Here is a 22,444-nt window from a genome sequence, read left to right as displayed (position 1 = left end):
GGCCATTGTCTTTTGCTAGGGCAGCCATAACAAAACATCACCTACTGGGTGGCTTAAACAACAAAAATTTATTCTCTCACAGTTTTGGAGGCTGGAAGTCCAAGATCAAGGTATTGGCAGACTTCGTTCTTCTGAGAGTGTGAGGAAGAATCTGTTCCGTGCCTCTCTTCTAGCTTCTAGTGGTCTTCTGGCAATATTTGGTATTCCTTGGCTTGTTGACATTATCACCCCAATCTCTGTCTTCATCTTCACATGGCATTTGCTCTGTGGCTGTCTCTGTGTCCAAATTTCCCCTCTTTATATGGACACAGTCATATTGGACTAGGGCCCATTCTGCTGACTTCATCATAACTTGATCATCTACAAAGATTCTATTTCCAAATAAGGTCACATTCACAGGTACTAATGGTTAGGACTTCAGCATCTTTTGGGGGAGACACAATTCAACCCCTAACAGCTACCTTCCTCAGATCTCTCAGCTTCTACTCAAGATTCCTCTGTATTTCCACCTTCTTGCTCCTCTTTGGTTCCAGAGAAGTTTTTATCTTCCTTGCCCAGGCTAACTCTTTTCCTGGGTCTATTAATTCCACTTCATCCAGAGCCTTCTATGTTAGTTGGCCTGTCCTGGGCTCTTCTTCAGGATCTCCCAGACTTAGAAACTTGTTTAGGCTTATTTATATCTGCTTCCCATGGTCCTGCCATTCCTGTGTTCTGTTCTGTTGGTTTTGGTTATTTGGTGTCTTTTTTTTTTTCTTTCACAACGTGCTGTGTCCATTTCCTCACCATTCACTGCACCCCCCAAGAGCTTGCTCTGTCAGGACTTGAGATGCAGTCAAGCCTAGTGGCAGAGAGCGCAGGTTTTGGAGTCAGACTACCTGAGTTCAGATCCTTGTTCACTTTATCTTTCTAACCCTTAATTTTGTGCCTCTGTACCTGTGGATAATGACAGCTCCTGATGTACAGTGAGCATTCAGCTGTGTTAGCATTTCAATTTTTGGTGATTTCAGCCTCTCCTATTGCTATGAAGATGGTAATTATGTCTATGTATTCAGCTGCAACTCAATTACTTTCCACCTTTCAACCTCTTCCTACGCTATTTAGAAATGCTACTAACATTTCAATACATCCCCAAACTAAGCTCTCTCCTTGCCTTTTGTCCCTCCCTCCAACACACACACACTGCTGAGCCTGTCTGATTTTCCTATTTGTGTTAATGGCACCATAATGCTTCTATCAGCTCTGGACACAAACCTTGGAATCACTATTCCCTTTCCTGTGCCAACTCTACCTAATCAATAGCTAAGTTCTATGAACTTTATCAATGAAACATTAAAAAATATATGTATATCTATCCTGTCCTTCCATTTACATTACCCCAAGCCTAGCTATTACTCCTCCATAGATGATACCAGTAGCCTTCTAACTGAACTCCTTGTTTCCAGCCCCTTGCCATCACAATCACTTACACCGTGTCCAGATCACTTTTCCTAAAATGTAACTTGACCATGGAAACTCTCCTGTGGAAAAGCATTCAATTGCTCCCTGTTGCTTATTAAATAAAGCCCAAACTCTGCCATTCAAATGCCTTTTTGTACGGCTTTTCTTCGTTCTGGCCCTATTTCCTTGTAGCCCTCTAAGCTTTGGCTACACATTTCAAACATGCACAAAGCTTTTCTCCTTTTGGCTTTTAGTATTCCACCCTCTATTTTTCCATGCTCTTCTTAAATATAGTTTTCTTTTGGGAGAATCTTTGCTCACTTTACGAGGGTGAGTTCTCTCCCTTTGCCGGTCTTCAATGTCTTATTTGGTATCTATCCTTCCTGTGGCCCTGAACATAACCTGTCCTATATTCCCTGGTAGGTAAGAGGACAGAGACATTCTTCTGTCCCATTTTAATATCTCCTGCAACTTCTAAAACAATGTCTGACACATGTAGATACACATAATTGTTGAGATTCTTGACCTTATTTGAAAGGTACTCAGCCTTCCACACCAAGTTTCTTTTTCAAAAGGACTTCAACAGACAAATGTAAATGAATGCTTCAGTGAAGTGTAAAATCAGAAGTTCATCTCTCAGCCCATAGGAGCCTTCCTCTGCCTACTCCTTTGGCAATGTCTCTTTATGGCTTCCCTTTGCCTGTCATTCACACTGGGGAAGTTCATGGTTTTCAGGGGAAAGAGTGGACATAGGACTCTAACATGTCTCCTTCCTCCCTTCTCACACTCCTTTTTCTTCCTAATCCTGGCAGTCTCTTTCAACTTGTACTTCTTGCTCAGATTCTTTCTTCTGATTATTTTTCCTTTCTCCCTTTTCCTCTCTATGTTACTGTCCCTGCCCTCATTCCCATCCAGTTGTGAACAAGATTCTGAGTCCGGGGCTGGACTGGGGATGGGAAACAGAGGGAACATTAGGGCTGGGGAGAGGCTAGCTGGGCACTTCAGGTTTTTTCCTCTGCCAGCAGCCAGGCTTCAGACTTGTCACCTAACTGCCTTCTTCACTAACTGGGGACTCTCAAGACTTGCAGCAACTTCTCTTTGTCTCATCGGTATGAGTTAATCAAGAACAGAGAGTCTTTCAAAGTGAAGGCTTTATTTCAGAGACCTATGGAATGCAAAGTACTTCTTCCATTTACAGAACAAACAGCTGAGAGTCAGGAATTCTTCTCCCCACAAAGCCCTGCTAGCCATTCCTTTCCTCCCTGTGGCTTCTCACCTCTAGATCCCTCTACCCCACAAGTGCACTATCAAATGACTGTGGGTATCTCAGGGAGGTGCAATTTAATCTTCAACCTGTTTCTCCACGGAGATTGCTTTTCTGGAGCACATTTTTGGGAGAGCATAAATGTTTTAGGTCTGATCAACTGGCGTTCCTTGTCCTGCCCGTGGCCAGCCCCTCTTAATGCATCTCCTTATCTCCAACAGCAGTCTCTTTGTAAACCTGTTTTGTGATCTTTAGCTGCATCAGTAACCCTTTCCTTGCTATCATGATTCCTCAAGCCCAGTCTACCCCAAATCACCTATGTGTTTGGAGACCACTGCACTGGGCAGGAGGATGGCTCACTCGGCCATGTCCAAGTGCACAGCCTTTGTCTGTCACAAAACAAGCCCAACACCCCATGCACTCCAAATACTCTCAAATAAACCAAGTCCTTTAACTATGTGTTAAGTTAAATTCTCTTTCTGGTGCAAGCATTTTCAGGAACTAAGAGGACGTTTTGTAGAGTATGTTAAACTCATGTGAAACACATTTCTAGATCTAAGGTATCCTTTATATCTTTATCACTACTGTTATTACTCATAATAACCTGAGTTTAGCACATTATAACAGGAAGGTGGTATTCCTCAAGTATACTACAACTCATTAAGCGTGGGTCCAAATTTCTTGCGAATGTAACAAATGTCTAAAGATTTTGCTTTCTGAGCTGACCTCAGTATATGATATCTGTAACTCCCAAGGCCCCTGGGGATAGTCAGCTAGTGCAATAAATTACTATTGAAATAGTAATATTGAAAGTGGTTGGTCAACCATACCCAACAATATGGATAAAATTCAGAAACAAAATATTGAAAGAAGACAGTCAAAAAAAAAATAAAAACTATAGGATTCCATATCTTAAAATTAAAAACAGGGAAAACAAATCTACGATGCTAGATGTCAGGACAGTGGTTACGTTGGGAGGTAGGGACTGATACAAGATGGGGGAGCATGCAGGGTGCTGACAGTATTTCTTGAACAAGTATGTTCACATTGTGAAATTTCATAGCACTATACATTTTGTGATTTATGTACTTCTTTATATGTGTGCTATATTCTAACAAAGTTTTTAAAAATGTAAACAAAATGTGGTTTGTCAAGGTTCTGGCTGCCGTGCTTGGGAGCAGTGACAGGTAAGAGAATTACATTATGATAGTACTACTTCAATGACTTGAAGTTATCAAGTTCTTTCCAACCTCCACAGATGGCTATAGGAGGGGTAAACCCAGGGGCAGACTCTCAGTAAAAGTACATGGTAAAACTTAAGGAGATCTAGGAATCTTACTGGACATTCCTCATGCTCTAAGATGCTCTACTTCTGAATCCTAAAATAATAGGGGAGAGTGAGAAGGACAAATGTCCCATTAGGAAAGCCAAGGAGAGGAAAGTAGCCATCTTCCTGCTCCCTGGCACTGGGTAGTGGCAATGTGGTCCAGGCTTGGCCAATAGATGTTTTGACCCTGATACTTGAACCTTTGGGGCAGTTGAAACCCTTCTAGGCAGCAGAGGCAGAGATTCAGATGCCTAGAGACTTAGTTTGAGTGTCCAGTAGCAGCAAGAGTCCATCAGCAGTGGAGCCTGCCATAGCCTTCTAGACAGCCTGTTTTTGTTGTGTGATCTGAACAAGTTCTTGGCTGCTTAGCCTTTCTTAGATTCTGTCTCACTTCCAAGCTTCTTTATCAGTTCTGAGGATAATACGTGAAACTTTTTCTAAATCCCCTTTCTGATTAAGGTAATCAGAGTGAGTTTCTGTTGTTTGCATTCAAGACCCTTGACTAATACAAGAGCTCCCCAACAAAAGAGATTATCAATTCTCCTTGCAATTCTTTACTCCAATTTTATCACATGGCTTCTCATTCACCACCTAGAGATTATTTGGTGCTAACTGCTTCTGTTTCAAAAATACCAACATTCTTACAGGACAATTAATCGTTCATACTTCAACATGAATTCTTTCAACCCAGTTGCTTTTTCCTTTATATCTGTCTGAGATCAGTACATTAAGAAAATAGGATGGGGAGGAGTGATTCAGGAAAAGTTAATTTTGGGCTTGAGGGCATTTAGGAAGGGCAGGAATGAGATAAGGCACCAAGGTGGGGAACCTTGGGATGTCAGAGGGTTTCAGGTGGTCACAGGATTCATCTGGGGTAGAGAAAAGAAGACACCACATACTAGGAAAGGGATCAGAGCAATGTGTCAGAGAACCAAAGATAAATTTTGCAATCCACCTTCAGGCTGGTCTTTACATTTAAGTATTTTTTGTTTTGTGTAGGGGAGGTAATTGGGAGCTCTGGCCTGTTAGAGTTCTGGGAGTGATTACAGGTGATTTATCATGTTATTGCAACTCCTAGCTTATGTATAGACTCCATCAGGAGAACCAGTGTGGGTCCAGGATTCGCTCCGCCAGACTAATCTTCATAAAACAACAGGAGCTCACTCAGAACCAGCTATGCCAGACTAAGCTCATTTCCTTTGTTGACGGGGTTATCAGGCAGGATATAGACCTGTGAGCCTGGTACAGTTAAGTGGATTTGTAATTGGTCGAACCATCACAAACAAAGACTAATGATTAATGAATCAGTGTCAACTTTCGGGGAGGTCTCTAGTCATTTGCTGCGGGGGTCTCAGTCAACATTGTTATTAATGACTTGGATGGGTTCACAGAACATAGTGATCAAATTTGCTGAGAGAGTTAGCAACTACGTTGGATGACAACATCAGGATTTAGAATGCTCTCAGCAGACTAAAGCGATGTCCTGGGTATAACAAGGTGGGATTTAATAGGGATAAATGGAAAGTCATACACTTAGCCCTAAAAAGCCAATTGTATGTGTAGTGTGGAGACCCGAGGTGACCTGGCATAACTTGAGCACAGGTGAAGGAGACTTACCCTGAAGTAGGGACTCAGTGTGCCTGTGCTCTGCCTGCCTCACTGAGCCTAGGGCCACACCTGCTGAGTGTTCTTCGTTCTGAGTGTTGCCCTTAAAGAACAACAGGGACAAACTGAAACATGTCCAGAGGTGGGGATCCAGCTATGAGGGATTCTGGGGCCACTTTGTAGGAGAGCAAACAGCGGAAGGTTGCTGACCCAGGAGAAGAAACGGCTTGGAGTCAGGCCACCTGTTTTTAATTATTTGCATGCTGGTAAAGTGGAAGGTGATTAGGTATGTTTTGGTGATCTCAAAGGATAAAATTCACAGCTATGGGTGGAGCTTTCAGCTTCTACCTAAAATACAAAACTTAGGAAAACTTTCCAACAAGTAAGCAGGAAAGCACAACAGTAAGACCAGGCTTAGGAGTTAGGCCTTGTTTGAAATCTCAAATATTCTACTTATTAACTGCGTTTTGGGTAAATTTTCACTTTTCTATTTTCAGGAGGATTAACTGAATGTTAATGCATCTAGCCTATGGCCTGCTACACATAGGAACTTGATATATGAGAGCTATTTGATAAAGCTTGGTACTTAAAAGTATTCAGGTGGAATTGAGTTTGAGCATAGCTGGAATGAGAGATGTCTTTTGGACAAAATGAAATGTGTGTTCCAACAGAAGAAGAAACAAGGGGTATACCCTATGTCTGTATGTTCTTTCAGATTGTTCCTGGAACAGCTAGATTTATGTTTTATTTTGCCTAAGAAATTGTTTTTTTCCTCAAACTCTGTACTTTTCAAACTTTTGGGCCAGATGAAGAGTATAAATCCAAATCTTAGTGGTAGCTTCTCTTTACTAAAGCCATATTATAGGCTAGGCAGTGCGTTAATCACCTTCCATATATCATTATGACAACATTTTAATATGATGACAAAGGAATACTGTATAATAAATATTATATAATAAACATTTAATATAATGACAGGAATATTATGTAATAAATATCATAGAACATTTTAATATGATATAAAATATTACATAATAAATGTCATAGGAACATTGAAAGGGAAGCAATTAACTCTAACTGGAGGATTAGGAAAGGCTTCTTGGAGAAAGTAGCATATGAGTTGGGTCTTAGAGGATGAGTAAGACTTTAATTGATGGAAGGCGATAGGGGCAAGGCCTTCCAGGCAGGGAAATGGCTTAAACAAAAGCACAGAAGTAATTAGTGGAGATAATGAGCCATCTTCCCAGGGCAGGCTCTGCCTTTTTGATTATGGATGCCGTCGTCCTTGCCATCGCTGATGATAGCATGTTAGTATGAAATTATAGGAAAGATTTTGTAGTCAATGACTTGTTACCACTGTTCCCATCCTGAGGTTATTTTTGTGTGTTATTATTCAAGTAGATTGAATGCTTACAACGTGTGTGTGGAGCCCTGAGGTCTGAGGCAGGTGACCCAGGACAACTCAGGAAGGGAGCTTCAGGCAGGGAGAGCTGCATAGCAGTTAAGGAGGTCTTAGATCCCACACTGAAGTAGGCCTTCTCCACGCCTTGGAGAGGCTTTTGTGGCTTTGAGAAGGCCCTTTCTGGCTAGAAAAAAGTCTACCATGTGGGAAGGGCTCTGTGAGTGGGAATCTAGCAATACTCAAGCTGAAGGCCCTTTACAGCTGTTTTCATGCACACCTTACCCACTGGACAAGGAAGATGAGAGTGACTGGAGGCCAATGGTAGGTCATAGGAAGCAAGACCTAAGGTTAGGGTAGTTTCCCATGGATGGAGGAAACCTCCTCCACCTATCCCAGTCTGTCTGCTTTCAGCAAACTAGGCCTTCTGCACCTACTCTAAACCAGCCTTTGAGCATGACAGTGCTTGGGGAGCAGCCTTAGTCCCCATTTACCATAATTGGCCTATCAGTGACCAAAGGGTAGGGCCAGTGATGACTCCAGAATTTCCAGATTTGTGGCACTTAGGGAGAGAAATCAGGTTGGCGAAGATGTTGGGATTCTTATCTTAAAGCTGCTTTTGCATAGCAAGCACTATTTTTACTTGGATGGTATAGTGTAAATCAATAAACAAAGCAATGCTTTTGAAATATACTTTCATTCACATTTCGTGTAAGATTAAGAAAATTACCATGGTCCATATCAGTGGGAGAGGTGCTGATGGATATTAAAAAGACTGAATTTAAGCCACCCCTTAGCAAGTGGGCCATGTAGAATCTGGGGCAGACAATTGATGCCTGGAATTTTTTTGGGTCTTGGCCCAGCCTGAAATGGGATTCAGGGATAGGACTCCAAAGTCCTTGGTGGAGGAAATGTTTAGTCCTCTCAGGAGAAGTGGGGAACTAAAAAGGATCAAAAGCCCAGCTGAAGAGGAGCTGAAACTCAGGACATGATGAAGGAGCCCAGGAGTTAGCCCTGCCATGCCTTATCTAAGTCAGAATATCAGTCCCACCATTCACTCAGTATTTCTTGAGCACTCACTTTTTGCCAGACATGGGGACCTATATATCAGGGGCTAGAGACAGATTAAGATCCTGATCTCAAAGAGCTGCAGATTCAGGGAGAGAATGGTCAAAGTGAAAGACCAAATTGAGGTAAGAGTCAAGAACTGGGGAGGTAAGGGCAAGAAGGTTAAGATTGCTTAATCAAAAGTAATGCATATAGTCATATTTTGGGGGGCAGGTACCATGTTTTCAGGCCTTGTATAAAAGCCCTTTGTATATATTATTCCACTCCTGACAGTAACCCCAAGATGTAGGTATTTATTGTACCCATTTTGCTGAAAGGCTATGTGACTTGTTCAAGGTCACACAGCTAGACTCCAAAGTCTGTGCTTGTTTGTAACCAACCCACCTATCCTGGGATGGGTCTGAGAAGTGGAGCAGGGCTAAGAATGGAGAGAGAATGGTTAATTAAGGGGATGGAGTATAGTTGGTAGAGGCAGGAGCTGACCTACACCTTTAGACTGATGCTAGCTGATATATATTTATCCAATACAATTTTTCTCAAAGAGTTTATTCTGATAAAGAGAGGTAGGATCTTGGGCACTGGTGGAAGTCGGGGGAGGGCAGCCAGTGATGGTGAGAAGAAGACATGAAGAAAAATGTTTGAGACATATTTTGCTAAACTCCTGGCTATAGATAAGACTGGTCCAGTGAATGGGGGGGATTTCAGAATTGACCCAGCCAAGATGGATACCACTGTGCTTCTTAGTCTTGTCAAGCTGGTGCCATTCCATCTGAGGAAGAGAAAGCAGCTGTAGAGAATTCTTTGTGGATTCGGCGATTAGCTCTCTGAAGGACAGTGCTAACCAAGGGGAGATGACTACACAGGTCCCCCAGCCTGGACTGGGGGTCAAATTTATGGGTGATGTAATTATGTCTTTCACTGAATGAGTATTTTCCAGCTGAATTATTTATTGGAAGATGCAGTCCTTGTCCTTAAGCAGTTTATATCTGAGACGGTAGGAAAGGTAGGGGAGAAGAGAATGGGAATAACCAGTCTTTCTACCTTCACTAAGGAGTGTAAGACGTAACATAAAAACGAGCTATAGCATTAAACCACCGAAAACAAAATAATGACACAGCAATTTGACTTATTTCTCAACATTGCATCTGTTTATGTTCCTATTTTTGGAGGATTTTTCTCTTCATTCCCATCACTTGAATACTGACCACTTTCCAGGCATGTCAGCTCAGTAACACTCAGAGTGTATGTCACAAGATCTGTGGGTCTGAGGAAATGGCAGCGGACATGGCCAAGGGCCAAAGTGTCCCCAGCTGCTTGGCAAAGAAAGGTCAACCCATGGCAGGCGCTGGGGACCTAGCATTGCTGGCATCCAACACTCACAATCCTTAGTGATTAGCAAATGAAGAAGGGTGTCTGTGATGACTGTGCTGTCTCATACAGTCCCAATGTCAATCAAGGACTTTGTTTTTTTCTGAATATGCTTTTTTAAAAAAATGTAATGTCATTCTTCAAAATGATAGTTTTTTGAATATATACTGAATGTGGCTTAATCATTTTGCCTTTGGAAGACTTTTCATATAAATAAGTTAACATATCTGAAGGAGGAAAAAAAACTGCCTATCACCCATATGGTGACATCAAACCAATTTTTTGTTTTGAAAAATATGATTATAGGACAGTTAAGAAATCAAAATCTTTTCCCCCCCTCCCTATAATAGGCATCTCCTTATCAGAAATAGAGTTTAGGGCAGAGTAGGAGAAGTCAGGAATGTAATAGGAGTTTTGGCATGGTAGTGCCCCCAAATAAGTTCTGGGGTTACAGTCAGTTAACAGAAGTTGGAAAGGAAACTAATATCCATGAATCAGCTTTTTTGTGTGTGGCTCTGGCCAAGTACTTCATACAGAGTCTCATCTAATTTCAGAACTACCCTCTGAAGTCAGCATCATGAATCTACTTTATAGATAAGGACTCTGAGCTCCCATCCCCATTGGTGCCCCTTAAAAAGACTGAACAGTGGATTCTTTAAGTTCAAAATTTCATTTTACAAGATGTAATTTTAAAGACACTACTTTTTCCTAGTAGAAGAAAAAAAAAGGGAAAGATTATTTTGCCTAGAAGGGAGAAGCCCTCCTTCTCTGCCCTACTTGTGTCATAGCCTGGATCTTCCTCTAGGAAATCTACAGGTGATATGTCATTTGGCTCTGTGACAGCTTCTGAGATGGTCGTATATTTGCACCTCCTTCACACCAGAAACAGAGCTTTGAATCTCCCCCAGGGCTCCCATATCTTGCATGTGAGTTGTCTGAGATAACTCTTTGGACTTAACCATGATAAATAAATCTTTGCTGGAAGCTTCTGCTTTGACTCAAGAGAAACTAAATAAAAGTTTTTAGAGTGCCATTGCATATTATCCACGCCATTACAAAGGAATCCCAAGTGGAGATTACAATATATTGTTTTAATTACAAAGGGATAATAGCTTCAAGTAAAGGAGTTTTACCAAGAAGGAACGAGTCTCACAAAATGAGCAATAAAAGTGACTGCAATTATTATTGGTTTTATTCACGGCCAGACCTCAGTAAGATTGGGACAGAGGCCAGTGTGTACTTGAACACCATTCTCACCTACCCCATACATTCTGTTCTTCTCCAGGCCTCGTTCTGTGTTCCTCTTTCATATTTCTCAGGCCCTAGAGGAGCTCAGGCCTTTCTACTAAGAGGAAAACCTGGGTTAAATGCATTTATACAAAAGTAATAGGGATGTAATGTGTTACTTCTCCCAGAGGTATTTACATTTTAAACTTTGGGCAAGAGAGGGCAATACTTAATTCAAAGGAACAAGTCTCCACTGGTGGGATTGTAGGTCTTAGGGAAGGAAGAATTTCAAGAGAGACTTTATGAAAAGAGGATACCAAGGAAGGACAATAGTATCTTCTTCATTATTTTCATTGCAAAAGAATAATGGTCTAAAGTAAGACATTTGAAAAGGATGAAATTAATTCCCTTGTTTCCCCATGCCATGTCTATAGAGATGCCTGTTGACCTTGCCTCTACATAGGGATAGTCCTGGTTTTATTTCCTGCTTTCTAAGTCAAAGCGAGTCATTTGATAAGTAGCTTAGCTCAACTGGATTCAACTGGTAGAGATGTAAATTCACCATAGTGTGGTGCTACAAAGCAGTAAAATATGGTAATCCCCCTGGAGATAGAGCTGGTTCTCCTCCATGATGTGGCAGGATAATATAGTGCATTACTGAGGGTCATTTGGAGTTTTAAAGTGATCTCCTATCTCTGCCTTCTGCCTCCTTCCAGCAAGATTGCCATCTTTCATATATACCACACAGAAGATTTGAATCTTTACTTCTTACCAGTTTGGGGGGAGACAAATGCATTTACTAAGCAGGTTATGGTATCCCTTTCTCTGCAACAAATTGGCTTAATGCTATCAACAGTTCTTCATTTTCTGTGGTATAATATTATGGCTTATAATAAAAATGTATATTTGGTCTTTGCCATGTCTGGTGCAGAGTCTCTAAAACCCTTGGGATTTCCTAAGTGATAGTATGACAAAGGTGTCTTTTAAAAATTCATAACAAACCTCTTTGAACCACACCTGAGTTTGTGTTAATGAAGTGACTTCTGGGAAACTCCTGAGGATGGGGCCTGGAAACCAACCAGGCAATTGAAATTTTTCCCTCCACTCACCTACCTGATGTAGGGGAGAAGGACTGGGATTTAAATCAATCACCAATGGCCAATGATTTGATCAAGTATGTCTATGTAAAGAAGCCTCTATAAAACCAAAGGACAGCATTCAGAGAACTTCTGGGTTGGTAAACATATGAGGAGTGGGGTGGTTGTAGTGCCTGAAGAGTACATGGAAGCCCCATGCCTTTTCCCACATTCCTTGTCCTAACCATCTGTTAAAAGATAAACTAAGTCATATTAACATTTTTCAGGGTTTATTTGAACAAACATCAAATTGGGCAATACCAAACCAGAATTGGTCAGGAGTGCTCCTCCATTAGGAGCTAAGGACAAGCTTTCTATAGAGAAGACTAGGAAGCCAAGCAAGGAAATTCTTTGATTAGCTATAGCTTAAGGTGTGGGATGATAATTTGGGAAAGCCAAGTTGGCTGTTTGTGATTGGTTGTTCTTAATCTTAAGGCATTTATCGGAATTGACTCCTGCTTAGGTTCCCATTTGCTTACTTTGCTTCTGTAGACTACAAGGCATTAGAGCCACCTCAGCCTAAAGGCCTCCTTGTCTCATGACTTTAACATATCTCTTCCATCTGGCTGTTCCTGAGTTATATCCTCTTATAATAAGCTGGTAATCGAGTAAGTAGAATGTTTTCCTGCATTCTGTGAGCCACTGTAGCAAATTAATTGAACCCAAGAAGCGGATTGTGAGAACCCCTGATTTACAGCTGGTCATCCAGAAACATAGGTATCAATGTGGGCTTGTGATTGGTATGGTGGTGGTGGTGGGGGTAATCTTGTAAGACTGTGCCTTTAACCTGTGGAATACGATGCCATGTCCAGGTGGATAGTGTCACAGTTGAGTTAAATTGTAGGATACCTAACTGATGTCACAGAATTACTTGGTGTGGGAAACCCCTCACCTGCCACATGTGGTGATCAGAAGTGTTAAGAATGAAGTAATGAGAGGAGAGGCATCACACAAGAATTATTTTTCCTCACACATGTGGGAAACCACAGGTTCCCCTAAAAGAGAGACTCCATCTCAATCTCTCATTTACTCTCTCTGGTATTGATTCAGGTTGCAGTCTCTTTGCCTCGTCTTTCTTTCTAGACTACTGTGGACATTTTATTGGACTGCCTCTGAGTCTTGGGCCCTTTTTCGCCCCCAAATGCTGACCTCAATTCCCCATTTACTCAATGCTCCCAGCTGCAGCTGCCTCCCTCCCTTGCCAGCTCAAGCTGTATAAGGACCACACAGGTCAGAATCCTTGGCCTTTGTTTGCTTAGGAGAGGAAGTTAGGCTCTGTGATCCTACCAAGCAAGAACAGCTGCAGTATTCACTGTTCTTTGAGGTTATTTAGATCAATAGATGGGGACTGAGTGATTGGATTAGCCCCTAGAGAGTCTTGAGATTCTAAAATAACTTTACTACTGTGCACTTTCTCCATGATGTAGTGTGGAATTCAGGAAATCCTCCCACATTACCCTGGAAGGATAGAATGAAAAAAATACATCTATAACCAACATTTCCAGCTATTTAGTTCCTAGGATGTTAAGCCATCATAAATAACTTTAAAGAAGAGAAATTTTTAAGTGTAGAGGATATGTTGAGTTTCGTACAAAGGCTAGATTGACAGTCAAATCTGGTAAGCACAAGGCACATGAGGTATCCACCTGAATCCATTGAGATCATCAATCTCATGGAAACATGGTTTTCCCCATACAGCTGGGTTGTTTGCCATAGATTTAAAGCTGAATTTCTCAAAATATGATTTGAATATGATTTGGGTTTACTCTGAATAGCCTAATGAATGACACCAGTGGCTGTGATGAGGATTATCTGATCATGATCAGGATTCTGTTAGGAAGGAGGGAAAAGAGTTGGTGAAATGGACTGAGCATGTCCCCTCAAAATCCATACATTAAAATCTTAATCCCCATGTGACAATATCTGGAGGGGAGGCATCTGGAAGATAATTAGGTCATGAGGCTGGAGCCTTCATGAATGGCATTATTGTTCTTCTGAGAACAGGCTAGAGAGCTACCTAGCTCTCTTTCTGCCACTTGAGTATACAAGGCCAAATCAGCTGTCTGCAGCCCGGAGGAGGGCTTTCATCAGAACCTGAGCACCGATCCCTGACTTCCAGAACTACGGGAGATAAATTTCTGTTGTTGACAAACTACCCAGGTTATAGTATTTGTTACAGCAGCCCAAATTAAGACAGGTAAGATGTGTGCTCTAAATACAATGTGCACTTCATCAGAGTGACTACATTTCTTCCAAGCACTGCAGATAATTCTTATGGATTTTAAGGGTGAGAACATTTCTCCACTGTGTTTAGCTGAGAAAGAATTAAATGGTAGATTGTGCTTCCTGAGAACATTTGATTAAAGGTTCTCTTTGGTTTTTGAGCACCTTTTGGACTAACTGCACATACTTTGAGAAACCGTTTAGAGGTTAGGATTTTCAAGACTAACAATTCAGTGATTGGGTTTTTCCCTTCTTGATGTGTGAAGTTGAAGTGAGGTTAGTGACATTAGAATGATAGGCCTATTTGTGACAGTGTGTACCACCTTTCCCAGCTTTCTATAAGCCTGAGGAGCTGAGCTTCAGAATGTGGGTGTCCACTTCTGCTGAGGATCATTATCTTCTATTAAAGTACAGCTCTACCAGAATAAGTACACAACATTTTAGCTAATGTGCCAACATTCCCAGACTCTTAAGTGCCACATGTTTTCAGAAGTCCCCATTCTCCCCACTTCACAATTGTAGACCTCTCGCATGCCTCCTTCTGTTCTTAATAAGAAGCCTGCAAAAGCAATCAAACCAAATAAACTGTAAACATAAGGTTAAGGTCTGATTATGGAGTTTATGCGAAAGGAGATCTCTAGTCTGACTTTCTTACTGTACAGATAAGGAAACTGAAGCCCAGAACAGGAAGTGTTTTAAATGAGATCATACTGCAGATTACAAGCAGGATTCAGATGTCTCATTTTACCTTTTGGCTGGAAGTTCAACATCCACGTGTCAGCGTGACTCCCTTCTCCAAATTCTTTCTTCCTGCCAGTCTCGTTGTGGAAGTTCAAAGAACCAACTCTGAAAATTCTGGAAAATAAATGTGACTTGGGTGGGTTTCCTTAACCTCCATTTCTTTTCCTTCCTTTGACAATGTTTTAAACTTCAAAATCATCTTCACACCCTCTTTTTTGTGTCCTTTCTCCTATTTGTCCTCTGCATTCAGTTTCTCTACCTCTTAGGCTGGTGTTTATACCTGCCTATAACATTTCTTATGAAGCATTTCTTATGAAGCAGATTTACAAAAATCTTAATAGCTGGTATAAGAATTTCTGTTAGGAAGGAAACAACTGGGGATCCCTGGGTGGCTCAGCGGTTTAGCACCTGCCTTCGGTCCAGGGTGTGATCCTGGAGTCCTGGGATCAAGTCCCATGTCAGGCTCCCTACATGGAGCCTGCTTCTCCCTCTGCCTCTCTCTGTCTCTCTCTGCCTCTCATGAATAAATAAATAAAGTATTTAAAAAAAAAAAAAAAGGAAGGAAACAACTTTATTTAAGAAAATCCCTGGATAGACTTGGGGATGGAAAGCAGGATCATGAGGTGGGCAGGAAACAAGAAGACCCAAGTATCACCAAACTGCTCTGTGTGAGACAGGAGCAGGGCCTGGGGGAGGGAGGAAAGGGCTGTATGAGGAGCAGCTCAGCAATTTAGATGGGAGAAACCTGGGGTTTCAGGGGAAATTGCAGAGGAACCTTTTAAGAACAGGGACTTTTTACTATTAAATTGTAATTCATTAGCATTGCTATAAGGTAAATCCTTTCTTCATTTTCCTCAAAATGTCAGCAAAGGCCTTGTAGGATTTGTAGGGGGTGTGAATCAATCAAGGGAACGGACCGAGTTTTCACTTCTGGGTGAGAAGAGGGGCCACATGTGCTGGGAGGTGAACATTGATAAACTGAACTAATCCTGGAACCAGCAGAGACCACAGCTCTGTGAAGGTGTAGACGTGTTGGGGAGAGCATTGAATTTTCCACAGGATGTAGAATAGAGATTCAAGTCAATCTTATCTGGATTTCAAGTGGTCGGTGTTCCTGCAGCTGACATTTGGGTTATATTAGATTTTTATCTTATTTACAATATCAAATCCATTTCCTTGACCTCCCATAATCTTGCCTCACCCTATTGAAGCCAGCCTCTACTCAGAATCTCTGTGTTCTGGGGCAGCCCAGGTGGCTCAGTGGTTTAGCGCCGCCTTCAGCCCAGGGTGTGATCCTGGAGACCCAGGATCAAATCCCATGTCAGGATCCCTGCAGGGAGCTTGCTTCTCCCTCTGCCTGTGTCTCTGCCTCTGTGTGTGTGTGTGTGTGTGTGTGTGTGTGTGTGTGTGATGAATAAAGAAATAAATAAAATCTTTAAAAAAAATCTATGTGTTCCAGCTACAGTAATGTCAGCATAATCTCAAGAACCCATCACACTGACTAGTGGCACCCAGCCTTGGCTCCATTTTCCCTGGATCTCCAATGCCCTTCCTTCCCTCCATTCAAACTCTACATCCCTCAGAGCCTTGCTCAAATCCCTCCTGCCTACACACTCTGTTTCCAGCACTCTATAGTTTATAACCAAGAGGTCTCCTTCTTTTTCTTTTTAAAATATAGACTTTATTTTTTAGAGCAGTGTTTAATGCGCGGCAGAATTGAGTGGTAGGTACAGCAAGTTCCCACGTACTTCTTGCCCCCACACATGCTTAGCCTCCCCCATTATTGACACCTTCCACTGGAGCAATACATTTTTTATAACTGATGAAACTATATTGACACATCATGTCACCCAAAGTCCTTAGTTTATATTAGGGTCACTCTTGGTGTTGTATGTACTGTAGGTTTGAACAAATGTATAATGACATATATCCATCATTATAATGTCATACAGACTATTTTCACTGCCCTAAACATCCTCTGTGCCCCACCTATTTACCTTTGTCTCCCCTCACCAACCACTGATCTTTTTACCATCTCCATAGTTTGCCTTTTCCAGAATGTCATTAGTTGGAATCATACAATATGTAGCCTTTTCATTTGGCTTCTGTCACTTAGTAATATGCATTTAAGTTTCCTTCCTGTCTTTTTATGGCTTGGTAGCTCATTTATTTTTTAGTGCTGAGTAATATTCCATTGCCTGAAGGTGCCACAGTTCATTTATCCACTCACTTACTGAAGGATATCTCAGTTGCCAGTCTACTCTTAATTAACATACTATTTTGCACATGTTGCCTATACTGTTCAGATCTGCCTAGCTTTCAACTCTGTTGTGCTATGGGTTCATAAAAGTCAGAGCATTTCTTATTTCTTGGATGCCCCATGGTGCCTAACATGGTACTTTGTATTAACATTCACTAGATGCTGAAAGCCTGACTTATACCTTCCTCTTTGGATTTTTATCTTATTTTGCACCAGACTCCCTGTTTTTGCTGCTGCCTCTAGCCCCTTAGCATTATCCTTGCACTCAGCATCCAGGATTCTCCTCTTCTGAGACTGTTGAACCCTCCGCTCAGGCTCACTTGTGAATCAAATCCCTCTGCAGATGCATTGACACCCCTGAGAAGAGATGGCAAGGAACCCCCCACAGAGTTCATAGCCCACAATTCAGGAACCCCCAGCTTGCACTTATTGAGTGGGTAGCATCAGTCTTGGCTTTGGAAGATCCTCTGCTGCAGCCTGTAATAGTTACTGTTCTTTTATGAGCATATTGTGTCATAAGCCCAGCAAAAAAATACACTTAATACTCAACCCAGAATACTCAACACACACACACACACACACACACACACACACACACACACACAGAGTACTTAACTAAAACAAAATTTTGCAAAACGTTTACCCTTTATGCAATGCACACTGATATTTTCTTTTTTCTTTTCTTTTATTAAAAATGGAGATGGCAGCCCACTCAATTGATTTCATGACACACTAATGAGTTGTAATTTGCAGCTCAGAAAATAGTGTTCTAGAGGGTCAAAGAACAGTTGACAGAGGAAGAGAGGGACATGGCCACTCTGAGGCCCTTGAAAGGACCCACTGGGGAGAGGTGCTGGTTCTGGGTGATTACTGCTTCTGCAGGCTCCCTTGGCCCTGCAAGTTCAATGAAGGTGAAGAATCAGCATGAGAGACAAAGTGATCTCGCATGTGCATCTGGTCATTTTAGTGGTCTCTGTGCATGGACCAGGTGGGCAGCTCCCCATAGAATGACATCCAAGGAAAGGCATGGGGCTCTCTGGTGGGGGCTGTTGCACTGTGAGCTCTGTGGATACTTAGGAAGTATCATGGTGGTATTCAATAAATCCATATCAAATTTATTTATAGTTGAATAATGGTGATTTCCTATTTCTATAGTTCTCTATTGGTGGCATCTAACAAGGGAAAGGCCCTAAGGAAAAGGAGCATGGAGAGGGAGGGATGAACACAATTTCTTGCCACCAGTGACAATGGAGGATGAAGCAACCATGTGTCAGCCTTAAAAAAGGCCATCATTGGCTGGGGAGTACTTGGGTCTCCCTCTGCATCCAGAAGTGAGCATGTTCAGAGAGGGTCAAAGACAAATGCAGCCTCTTTAAGGCCTTTAGTGCTGGACAACATTCTTGGGCCTGAGCAGGAGGGAAGCTATGTGGAGCAAGAGAGGAAGGGAGGGAAACTCTGAGGAGATAATACAGGCTGTGGCATATTATTAGAGATGCTGCACACAGAAGAAATTATGAGGAAGCATTAAAAAAGTGTTGCTAATGTGCTCCAAGCTCATCCTCTTCCTGCTGGTCATTGTCACACACAGTGAACAGTGGCCCCCTTCTACTTTCTCCCCAACACCAACCTGCCAGTGGAGGCTACTCTGTTCTCTACCCATCACCATCCCTGGGAAACAGAGTGGCCAGGGAATGAGGCTCTGTTGGCCCATAGGGTATAGGAGACCCTCTCCATGCTGTCATTCTGGTCCTGGAAAGCAGAAGAAGCACTGTCGTGTCTCAGCTGCAGCTTAAAGGGCCTGTCTCCTTGTGGAGTGTGGTAGTGTTGGCAGCCCCAAGCTGTGTGACCCCGGGCAAGTTATTTTTAACTCTCTGTAAATATTCCCACCATTAAATGAGGCTCAAAAATACCATATATATATATTTATATAGTTTCCATGAGGATTAAATTAGATTAATTTATATAAAGTTACAGCATATATTTACCCAAGGAATTAATTCAACAAATATTGAATGACTAGCTGTTGTGAGTCACTCACTGTTCTAAAGATGTAGCAGTGAACAATCCCTGCTCTCATAGAGCTTATATTCTAAAAGAGGAAGATAGATAATAAGTAACAAAAAAAATAAGTAAACATATAATAAGTCATATTGTGATAAATGCTATGGAGAAAAAAAGTAAATCAGAGTAAGGGGAAAGGGGGGTGGGTGGATGGTTGGGAAGAAGTTTGTTATTTTACTGAGGTTGATCAGGGAAGGTGTTGTGAACTAAATGTTTGTGTCCCTGCAAACCCATGTGTTGGTCCCATACCCAATGTGCTGGTATTTGGAGATGGGGCCTTTGGTAGATAAATTGGCCATGAGGGCAGGGACCTGGTCTGATGGGATTAGGGCCTTTGCAAGAAGAAACTTTAGAGAGCTTACACTCTTCCTCTCTCTTTCAGGCGAGGTCACACGGAGAAGGCAACCATCTGCTAACTAGGAAAAGAACTTTTGCTGGAGCCCAAGCATGCTGGCACTGTGATCTTGACCTTCAGCCTCCAGAACTGTGGGAAAATACATTTCTGTTGCTTAACCCATCCCATCTATCTGGTATTTCACTGTGGGATCCCAAGTAGACTGATACAGAAGGCCTCTCCAACAAGATGGCATTTGAGCAGAGACCTGAAGAAGTAACAGAGCAGGTCATACAGACACTTAGGAAGTATATTCTAGGAAAATGGACTAACAAGTGCAAAGGCCCAGAGGTGAGAACATGCTTAGTGGATTCATGGAGGCCAGCTTGCCTGGTAGGAAGTGAATGAGGGGAAGAGAAGTAAGAAATGAGGGATCTTAACAGATGACATATTATCATAAACCCCTTCAAACAGTTGGTTCTTTTTTCCACTCTTTACCCTAGCTGGGAATTCGGAACAATGAAGCAGGTGAGTGGAGAAAGGGATGGCATAGGGGTGGGGTTGGAGTGGAAATAGGTTTGGACATAGCCATGTTTTTTCTTTTGTCTCCTTGGACAGTACATCTCCATCCTTCTCTAAGACTGCTTGCATTTCCCAAGTACCTGTGAATCTTCTGACTCAAAGGCAGTGGCCAGTGGAAGGCCGTGTGTGGTAGGCTGCTTCATTTGTTGACAATTATGTGGTTCCCCTGTGTTTGCCATGCTTCTCTGCAGGTGACATCCCACCCGCTGGCTTTGGGCTGGGCCATGGGACTTACTTTGATAGGTGTCACATGAGCAGACATGTCAGAGTTAAGATTTAGATGTACTGGCATAGCTTGGCTTTGTCCCCTTCGGAGTCGTTCTCTACTGTGAGAACAGCTTGCCTTAGAAAGTGGCTGCTCCTCCCTCATGAGCTACTGAATGAGAAGCCAAGTGGGAAACCAGTGGAGTCCAGTCCGCAAGAAAGAAATGTTTATAGTTGTAAACCACCGAGATTTGGGGCTTCTTTGTTGTTGCAGCAAAATCTGACCAAAAAGATCAGATTCTGTGCTAACTAAGCACTTTCAAATATTATTTCATTTCATTTTCACACCAGTACTTCCCTGTGTAGTGGGTATTCTCACCCAGTTTTGTAGGTGAGGAAATGGAGGCCCAGAAAATTCAAGCACCTTGTCCAGGATTATACAACTGACAAGAAGCAACACTCTAATGTAGATCCAACTGACTTCCTTCCACATGTCATGTGCCACTTTCTTTTACATGTGTTCTGCAGGGAGAGAGTAATGGACACTGAAGTTGCTAAGATACCCCACCCCCACCCCCATGAGTAAGGCTGGACTTCTTTCTCCCTCTCAAGCCCTGTTGACTCTTTTCCTTTCTTCTTCCTTTCCTCTCCCACAACTACCCCTCCACTCCACACCTACTGCTGAAATGCGCTCTGTCTCTCATTTTCTTCCAAATGGCTATAAGCAACTACCTTTTTTTGTGAAATCTTTTCAAATAACAAGAGAAAGTTTGGTCTTTCTTGTCTTTATTATTTCCAAACATATATGAAAATCTCTTGGCTATTTATTCCCCATTCTTTGTTCCCAAATGCATGTTGTTGTTGTTGTTGTTGTTTTTTGTCTTTGTCCTATAAATATATATACTGCCATATTTGGTGAGCAACTACCATGTGGCAGCCACTGTGCTGGGGCTGGAGAGTGACAGGTAAGATATTTTGCTGGAAGAGTTTAAAACCTAGTGGGAGATAGCGTGTAAACAGATCATGTTATTAAAAGTGCTAAGTGCTATAAAATTAGTAAGTACAGTGTTGTGGTCACACAGAGGAAGGCTCAGTGCTCAGTTTGGAAAGAATGATTAAGAAGGTTTTTGGGGAAGATAACACCTAGGCTGAGTTTTGAAGGATGAGTGGAAGACAGCCAGATGCAGGGGCAGGGAAGGGAATAGCACAGCAAAGATGTTGAGGCAATAACTACAGGTGTCCTTGGAGAACCACAAGGAGTTGGGTTTTACTGAAGTCTAAATTATAAGTGAGGTTTGCAAGGGGCTGTGAGAGGTGGAAAGTAGTGGCTGGAGAAGAAGAACAGATGTGCTACCTGATGACCTGGTGAATAATTCAGCAGGATAAAATGCCAACAAAGTCAGAGCCTAAGACCACACCTTGGTACTTGTAGATACGGTACTGCTTCAGTTAGAACAGCAATGCTGGTGCAGACTTATTGACAGTGTGTTTCTGAAGCTCTCAGTCTCCTGACACCTTTTTGCCTATTGCTTCCTGTGTGTTCCCACCCTGACTGAGCAGCTTCTCAAAAAGCCTTCCTTTGCCCCAGGAGTCAAGGTTAAAGCATTCCTCTTTCCAGGCATCTCTGCCTCCTAACAACAGATTGACAGTACTCGCAACACCAACAAGTATTTCCTGACACTTTATGTGCCAGGCTCTGTACTAAATCCTGTAAGTGCAAACATGACATCATTCAATCCTTAGTTATCCTTGCTTTAGCAATGGGAGACCGGGATCCCTGGGTGGCGCAGCAGTTTAGCGCCTGCCTTTGGCCCAGGGCGCGATCCTCGAGACCCTGGATCGAATCCCACGTCGGGCTCCCTACATGGAGCCTGCTTCTCCCTCTGCCTGTGTCTCTGCCTCTCTGTGTGTGTGTGTGTGTGACTATCATAAATAAATAAAAATTAAAAAAAAAAACTTAAAAAAAATAAATAAAAAATAAAATCGTTAATTTAAAAAAAACAAAACAAAACAATGGGAGACCAGGTCTTCTGGAAAACCCCAAGCAGATAAGAGCCAAGAAATGAGAGAGTTTTGGGGGGCAGTGAGCAGGATTCAGGGGGTAGGAAGCAACTTCCAACCCCCAAATTTCACAACATAGACTGACTTTGGACATATATTCCTGAGGCTACCCGTCCTTTAAGAATCAAGTATGAGGAACAAGAACAA

The 22,444-nt window shown here is 42.2% G+C and overlaps 1 protein-coding gene and 1 long non-coding RNA gene across 4 annotated transcripts in view; one reads left to right on the top strand and one right to left on the bottom strand.

The window, feature by feature from the left end:
- The window catches only part of GJA8 (gap junction protein alpha 8), a 70,134-nt gene extending 69,853 nt beyond the window's left edge, over positions 1–281 (bottom strand). For all 3 annotated transcript variants that reach the window (XM_038561999.1, XM_038562002.1, XM_038562008.1), the window contains exon 1: positions 81–281. The gene's annotated coding sequence lies outside the window, so the exon portion shown is untranslated. The remainder of the gene's footprint in view (positions 1–80) is intronic.
- Positions 1–22,127, top strand: part of LOC111090704 — a 37,950-nt gene extending 15,823 nt beyond the window's left edge. Inside the window, exons 3-4 of the long non-coding RNA XR_005372705.1 lie at positions 19,499–19,801; positions 20,069–22,127. This is a non-coding gene — a long non-coding RNA (uncharacterized LOC111090704). The remainder of the gene's footprint in view (positions 1–19,498; positions 19,802–20,068) is intronic.
- The last annotated feature ends 317 nt before the right edge of the window (positions 22,128–22,444 follow it).

Source organism: Canis lupus, chromosome 17, assembly GCF_011100685.1.
Source record: "Canis lupus familiaris isolate Mischka breed German Shepherd chromosome 17, alternate assembly UU_Cfam_GSD_1.0, whole genome shotgun sequence".
Classification (NCBI taxonomy): Eukaryota; Metazoa; Chordata; class Mammalia; order Carnivora; family Canidae; genus Canis; species Canis lupus.
The sequence above is the reverse complement of the archived record's forward strand: the minus strand, read 5'-3'. Positions and strand labels throughout refer to the sequence as shown.